This window comes from Bidens hawaiensis, unplaced genomic scaffold (genome assembly GCF_021521415.1).
Source record: "Bidens hawaiensis isolate Kalapana, Puna unplaced genomic scaffold, B.hawaiensis_p1.1 tig00002438_1, whole genome shotgun sequence".
Taxonomy (NCBI): Eukaryota; Viridiplantae; Streptophyta; class Magnoliopsida; order Asterales; family Asteraceae; genus Bidens; species Bidens hawaiensis.
In genome coordinates this window covers 3009157-3018154 of record NW_027491134.1, presented here as the reverse complement: position 1 = coordinate 3018154, position 8998 = coordinate 3009157, and positions in this window count along the sequence as shown.

Here is an 8998-nt window from a genome sequence, read left to right as displayed (position 1 = left end):
TTATATATGTTTTTAATTAGTTTTATATATTTTGCAAAAATCTTAAAATGGGTTGAGACATTGAGTTGTGAAGTAAAAAGTTAATACATAGAAGTCTTGAAAAAAAAGGTACAAACTTAAAACTATGCAAGATTTGGTAAGGCTCGACGAGCACAAACGAGCCTCTCATATAAGGCTCGAGTTTGGGGTTTGTAGCATCCCTAAAAAATTTCGGTTCAAATTTACAACTTAATAAAAATGAAGGACCAAAAATACTTCTAAGATGAGATAAGAAAATAAAAGCATCTCTTGTTAAAGAAATAAGAAAGCTCATCTCACATAGAAAGAAGGAAGAAAGTGGAAGCATTTCACATGGGTATAAATAGGAAAAAGAAGTTTCCTCCCACACTGGAAAAATATAAAAGTTGGAAGCTCTTTACAAAACAAAAAATTTCCATAATAATATTCTTATATGTCAATATGCATCCAATGGTCCTAACGGAGGATGCGAATACCCGACGCGCACAGGCTCGAGCGATGGGCGCAATGTGGCGTTTTGATGGCGCATCTTGCTCTCTGCATGCACGCATCGCCACAAGCCGCTTAATAGCCGCCTTTAGTATTTTTGGAAGTGGAGGGACGAAAAGTGAAAAATCTAACAACTTGATCCTTGGCGCTACGCGAATGGACAAGGATATAGCCCTTCGCGCTACGCGAAGGAGCTGAGATAAAATTAAAAACTGAACGGCTTCGCGCTATGCGAAAAGCCAGCCAAAGGTTTCGCCGTAAAAGCTTCCATTCAAGCTTCATTGGCATCCGTTCAAGCTTGCTTGCTATGTTCGTTGTTGGCCAGCCACTAAATACTTAGCTAGGGTTTGAACAATAAATTGTGTGTTCAGGTGAATTGAGTGTGGTGGTGGTGATAGCCGGTGATGCTGATAGCGACAATTGTGGTGGCCGGAAGTGGAGGTGGGAGAGACGATGGGGTGCTCTGGGGTTTGGATTGGGGTTAAATTAAATAATATATTTGTAAATGTTTTAATTTGATGTGGGGCTTGCTGTTGAACGATGCTTTGAAGATGGGGGAGATTGGTAGCGGAGGAGAAGACGGTGGCGGTGGTAGCTGTAGGAGATTGGTAGTGGAGGAGGAGGAGGAGGAAGAAGAAGAAGAAGAAGAAGAAGAAGAAGAAGAAGAAGAAGGAGAGAGAAAGAATTAAATATATATATTTTTAGTTTTTTTTTTGTTTTCTTTATTTATTAAAACAATTTTTTAATTTAATATGTAAAATAACCAATTTGCCCTCATGTGCAAGGCACATGACCTGACTTAACGAAAAAATCTAACCGGGTTAGGCAAGAAGGAAAAACACTGAAGGATTTTGAAACGTAAAGGACAAAAAAGATCAATTTTGAAGATCAGGGACAACGAGTGAAATTTAGGTGAAAGATAAAGGACGATTTCTGTAATTCTGTCTTACTTTATTATAAATAGCTTTTAGATCATAATCAGGGATATAGCCCAAACCTTGATCATTATTATGTTTATATAAGCACTAGCTTTTAGCCCGCGTGTTACGCGGGTTTATTTAGATTTTATTATAATATTGTGAATATTCATTTTCATGTGTTTAGATTTTAACTTAAACATAGACTTTGATATGCAGAGTTTGTATTAAACTCAAAGGTTATATGAATTAATAAATTGCGTTTAGTGTATGGTTGGAGTTTAAGTTTGGTTTGTGGGTGATTTTCATCTTTCTTGTTTACTGGTAGTTCACATGTTTTAATCTGTACTTCAGGATCAGAACAACTAAATTAGAACACTCCATTTGTTGTTTAGGTTGATTATAGTTTTATGTTGGTTCTGTTATGTTTGTTTAACTTTGTTTGTGTTCCCTTACAATCGAGAACTAATCTATTAGGTTTAAATGAACGAACATGAATATACTCATTTTTTTAATAAATGGACACGAACACAAAATTGTGTTAGATTATATGTTTGTGTTCTTGTCGGTTAAAGTTAAACGATCGAACATAAACATGCCACAATTTGTGTTCGCTTGGTTCATTTATATGCCTAATCAACGGCAATATAATTCACAAAAGATCCTTTAAATTAAAAAAAAAAGTAACTTTGAGCGTATGAGTTATTCCGTGTTCTACAAGAGGGCAATTGAATGAATTAAGTCGGGTGTTGTTTAGTTGGGTTTAGGCCTGCTTCGGGTAGGGTTTGGTTACTGAGATTGATTAAGTCCGGTGGTGTTTATTTAAGATCCGTGTCATATTTGGAAATCGAGTTCAGGTTGGGCGTTTTCGGTAATCGATTAAGGATAAAAAAATCAGGTTTAAATGAAAACAGAAAAAAAAACTCATTTTTTTTCTCGGGTCAGGCTTATATAGTGTTTAATTGATTTTGGAAGCATGAAACATATATAAAATTAATACTTGTTAGAGCATTAAGAAGATAGCTCCATGTCTTTGTTGACAACAACATTTGCAAGTATTGAAGCTTCATTCAATGGAGTCATATCTAAAAAATCTTTAGTAAACAGTTTAGCAACCTAAATATTGATTAATTAGAAGTTAAAAACTTTTTTATAATAAATGTAATATTAAAGTAACCTGAGAATCACGTTCCTTCATAAGATTTGGTGTCATGCTTGTCTCAAACCGACGCCAATCCGCCATTGAGACTAATTCTTACTTTAGATTATGAAATTGTATTACAATACAATAATTCTAGTATTGAAAATCGTAGTCCTCAGTTCAGAAAATACTATAATATACAATGGTAGTCCTCAATTCAGAACACAAATCGTAGTCCTTAATCTACATCAAAGCGTCTTAAATAAGAGATGCACTAAACATGTAATCACATTGTTGTGAGAGTTATGAAACAATCACACACCTAACTATAGGTGATCAAATCGGGTTGGTCAAACGAACCGGAACCGGTTCAGAACCGGTTCCATTAGTCAACATCACTGTTTAAACCGGTTCCATGGTCGAACCGGTTAGGGAACCGAACCGGTTCCCCAACCCTCGGACCCGGAACCGGTGGAACCGGTTCTGACCGGTTCCTAAACCGGTTCTTACACTGTAACCGGTTCCAACCGGTTACAGTGTAAAATATTATTTTTTTTTTCGTTTTTCGTTTCCGCTGCTTGTGTAGGTGATGATTTGTGTTCTTCTGATTTCTGAAGAGGCTCATGCTACTTTTGTTGTCCACCCACAGAGCAATGGTAAACAACATATTGAACTTAATGCTATGAGTGTCAGCGTGTTTGAATTGATTAGTCTGTATCATGTATCGTGTAATGGTGAACTTAAATCTGTATCGTGTTACATTTGTTGAGTTTGCTATGTATTATAGTCTTTTGGCTTACGCAAGTCAAATGCTGAATTATAATCAAGAGCGGTGTTATACGATTCGTATTTGTATAACATGTTAAATAAAAAAAACAATTAACATAAAATTCATTTTATTTACTTTAAGAAGTTCAAAAAAAAAGGTTACATGTTTTAAAATATTCAAAAACAAACTAACAAAACATTAAACTTATAAATATAAAGTTGTGACATATTATTTCTATAAAAGCCTTCTTGTTCGTCGTAATTATTGAGTGGCGACTTATTCATCAGAATTACTTGTAGAAACGCCTTTTTGTTCGTCGTGCACTCGAACATCAAGTGGTGTTTCGTCTTCCAGAGTGGTCACGTGTTGAACACGATCGATTGAGTCCAAGTGATCCTTCAAGCAAATGCACATCTCCACCGACTCCGAATTCAGTCTTGTTCTTCTCACCGATATTACCCTGCCACTAAGAGAAAAAGCAGATTCCGAAGCTACCGTAGAAGCTTGGGCGGTTAGTAAATCACGGGCCATGGTGGCAAGAATCGGAAACTCGGTTTCCTTTACCTTCCACCAAGCCAAAACATCAAAAGTGCCATATTCCTCTTCGGATAAACCGGTAGAGAAATCATATGCACTATACCTTCCTAGTTCGCTTGAAGGGGTGTTACCCCTTTGTTTTTTAGCCGTTACGTTGCGAACGGTGTTCATAAGGCTAATCATGGGGTCTCGTACTCTAGGAGCACTTGAACTTGATGAAGACCCCCCCGGCGTAGGCATGTGTATGTTTGACCCATATTTATTTATATAAAAGTCATACATAAATTTAAAATTCAAGTTAAAATCATTTTGTGCCTCTGTTGAAAAGTTTGGGTCAACTTCATGCATATCTAAGGCTGAAAAAATTTCGTCTATCACATATTCAACCCCCGTAACATTTAACATTGGGTTTAAAGCGGCGGCGCAAGTAAAAATCGGTGGCAATTCAAGAAAGTATTTTTTTAATTTAAACTTCATTGGTAATATGATGTTTGAAAACATTGGACTTTTATTTTCAAATTCTTTAAGATTGTTAACGATTAAAATAACTCCGAAAGAACCAAGGGACTTGTCGGATAATACGTTCCCGATAGTTTCGTAGTTGATGTTTTAAAAACTTCAAGAAAAGTCGATAAGTCATTGATAATTTCCCATTTCTCATTTGAAAAGGGGATTGCCAAATCATTCTCGGCAAGACTAGAATGAAACATTTGTAAAGTGTCTCTTTGTTTCAAAGCACTTTGAAACATTATGCAAGTGGAATTCCATCGATGAGGTACATCCCAATTAGCTCCCAAAGCTTTTCTTCCCGTATCTTTACAAAATTTTCTATAATCCATTTGTCTTTTTTTACTTTTCTTAAAAACTTCATGTAGCATTACTCTAAAATCGTTTATAACCGATGTAACCTCATCCGAAGCAAGTCCGTCTTGCACGATTAAATTAATGATATGTGCAACACACCTTGAGTGAAAAAATACACCATTGCAAATCGGCGTATATTTTAATTTTAATTTATCAACCGCCGATGTATTATTCGACGCGTTATCAAATGCAATTGAAAATATTTTATTTTCTAGTTTATAAGTTTTTATAACATAATCTAAAATTTCAAACAAATTATCTCCCGTATGTGGATACTCAAAGAGTTCGAAAGCAATGGTGCGTTTCATCATTTCCCACGATGACGGGTCTACCCAATGAGCGGTGACACAAAGATAAGATTCAGGTAGACCATGTGGAGCCGACCAAACATCAGTAGTTAAGTTTATTCCCGTATTTATATTTTCAAAATATGCAATTAGTACCTCTTTGGCCTTCTTCCACAATTTTAAACAATAACGTTTAAGAGTATGACGACTTACGTGAGTGTATTGTGGTTGAAGCGTATCTCGAATCATGGCGGTTAAGCGAGGGTTGTCGAAGTGGCTAAACGGCAAAGCTTCTTGAATCACAAACTTCGCCATACGATCTTGAACTCGATCAATTTGGTATGTAAATATTCCGCCTTCACTATCCATTTGCGTTTGTTGCGACTCGACGTTCTGTTTCAACGCCCTGCAATACGGTCTTTCGATGTGTTTCTTCAAATTTGAATTCGAAAGTGGGTTTAAATAAATCCCACAAAACTTGCACCGAGCCTTCAATGAATGGTCACTCAATTCAACCAAATCCCAATTGCACCAAATCTCTTGATTACGATTATGAGGTACAATACGAACGAAACTTGGTCCGGCGGTGGAACCTTGACCAACCGATGATTGTGAGGCAGCCATAACAACAAATATGAATATAGAAGAAGAGAAAACAAGAGATTAGAGAACTCAGAACGTTGTAATAGCGTTTTTTTGTATTTTTTTGCGTTCGGGTTTGCGTTTTGAGTGTTGTGATGAACCCATTACACTAAATACCTATTTATACTAGTAGTGGGGTGTTTGGGGAGCCAAAAAACGGCCATTTTTGACCCCAACGGTCAAAAAACGGCCATAAAACCGTTTCCCAACGGCTAGAACCACTCCAACGGCTATAACCGGTTCGGAACCGGTTCCGGTCGAACTGGTTCCAGAACCGGTTCCGGTTCGGTTCCGGTTCCTACCCGGTCCACCTCCAAACATGTCAAACCGGTCCCGGATCGTCGGGATGAAACGGAACCGAACCGGTTCCTACGAAAAACGGGTAGGAACCGGTTCGGTTCCGGTTTGGTTCCGCCGAACCGGTTCCAGGAACCGGTTTTGTTGTCCACCTCTTGACCTAACATCCGTGCCCCATGTTCCAATATAATACAGGAATCATGAATCCAATACAATTTCAAGCAGTGATTTAAAATGGTGTGATAGCAATAAACGCTATCAATAAGTGCTAGAGTAACCAATATGGATCTCATATTCATTTAGAATACATTTCTTTCTATCTAGTAATGTGATCACACTACTGAAATGTGCAAAATCAGAAAATTAAAGCTCACATGAACATATAGCAATTCATACACACACTTGACATAATCAAAGAATAGCAAGATAAATCAAAGCATACAACCGAATCACAGCAAAAGCATAACGTAAGCAATTAGTTAGTTCCGTTAACATAAATTCAAACCAATAAACGTTCTATCAGAATGACCAACTCGAACGCTAAATAAATACATACATAGATGGTTTGTAGCCCATTGTGGCGGATCAAGAATAGGTAACAACCAAGATACATAGTTACAAAAGATTAATGTTAGATGTATATGCATAATTACAAAAGACTATTTATCAAATTCTAAAAACCCAACAGTCCTTTCGCACTCAGGGGCTAATCAAAACCACCATGTCTGCTTTGATCGAACTTTGACTACGGTTCCTAGACCTACCATTGTAAAGTGGAGTATCCTCTCTTGCTGATGTGGGCGAATACGACCTTTTTCCTGGAGGTGAAACAACCATAAATAATTCATAATTATTTACATAAAACCATATAAAAACGAGATATAAAAGAATCAACATACCTGGAGTGTAAACAAACATTTCAATTGTTTCTTGTTGTCCTAACTATAAATACCCATGTTGGCTGTCAAGTGTAATCTTTGTTTATTTTCTTGACATCTCTTTGCATGTCCAGTTCCATCCTTGTGAAAATGTCTTACATAAGATTCAAATTCACAGGTAAATCCATGTTCTCCATCATCAACTTTGTATTCATTAACAAAGCATCAATGCCCAGAAAAGTGAAGCATCAGTTAATGCAAAAGTGTGGGTGGTTTCCATTTTACCGAACTCAACCAAATTTCTATTGACAATAGATCCTCTATGCAACCAAAATGATTTAGGTGAACAATCGCCTTATTTTTCTTTGCAATTCTCATAACATTACACTAAATGCATAACATGGTTCAGAATAGGACTATAAATCCATAAACATCCTAACCGCCATGCACTATCATTTCCTCTGTACGATTATCTGAACATATTATAACCAAAAGAGTTAATTGCAATCAAATGTAATGTACTTTTACTTCCTTTTCATATAACCTAAATGAAGACAAACCTGGTACGGACTCTAAATACTCCAAAAGTTGAGTGTCAATTCTTGCATGTGGCCATTTAATTTATATGTGAGAATATTCAACAACATTCTAAAATGGTAACTCTGCATGATCTGATAAAAGGCCAGACTCCTGTTTTGCGCATTTAAACCAAATTAGTCAGAAAAAAATAATAAAAAAATGAACATGAACAAATTTTTTTTGCTCATTTGGTTAAAACCAACGAACATGAGCATGTCTCATTCGTTCATTAATTTTGTGAAGTTGACCATGGTGTGTGATATGTGCAAAATTTTCCAGTGGGGGGAAGTGGTCGCAACATGTTCATCATAGCAATAAGGCACACCATAATGCTCATTGTGTTTCCTAAATCTAACTATGTTTTAGGACAATGAAAATGCAACGGTAATAGGGTATGAACCCGTTTTGGTGAAGCATATCTTAAGTCATTATCTAAAATATTAAGTAAAGCTTCATTAGCAACATAGAAGACTCTGCCTCTTTACAATGAAGTTAAAGGTGCATCTTTTCATTTTCAAACACTATGTACTATACATTCAGAACATAACATCGTATATATGCAAACTATATATAAAACAATCTAATGAAATAATATACTAACATAAGCAAAGTTAGTTAGTTACCTATAAATAGAGTTCACTACAATGAGGACTTTTGGTAATCTGCAATAATCACCATGCAGCAACAGGAAACGCAGAAAAAGAAATAAAAAAATGTATAATGTATAAACAAAATATATAAAGAAGCTTCTTACCAACTGGTCAAACGGCCATGGTGTGCAATTTATCCACATATCAGTCATAAACACCTGAAAACAAAACACACGGTCCTTCGAATTTCATCCTAATTATGCCAATTTAAGAAACTTTAAATAGAAACAAAAATAGTTACATTATATTTGAATCAATTTCATTAATCACAAGAATTTAGATGCCACACTAACTAATTATTATCATGAAACTGTTTCAACAGTATAATTCATATATAAAATTGCTACTAAGTAATATTATAATTTCTAGATTGCTGAAAGTTCTTACAAAATTTAACATCCTGACAGAAATTACAATAAAAAATTTACAAAATCCATGTCAATTTTGTGACTTTGACTTCCAAAAGTCAAAATGCATGACAGATTAATAAGCCATTGTTGTTGAAATAACATATCATAAAATCAATATCCTTCAACTCTGAATGAAGATAATAGTCAAAAATCAATTAAATCCCTAAATGATTAACACGTTGATTAAGAGACATACAAGATGAATAGTAAATTTACCTGAAGACCTTGACAATCAATTGGTAGAGAGGAGTGGATAGTATTGGGGATGAAAGGCAGTTGACGCGATTGAAAATTCCAATTCGTTTCCCGAAATCCAGACAATGACCAATTCCTGCAATTTCTTCTAGAAAACAATGGTTATAGTTACAACTTAGGTAATTAACAAAATCTTAAAAAGAATCAAAATAAAACTTGCTGTTAGGGTTTGTGACGGGTCGATTAGAGAATGAATCGAATCACCACAAACAATGAACATGGATTGACGGTTATTAGGGTTTGTGCATTAGCGAGAGGATGAAGA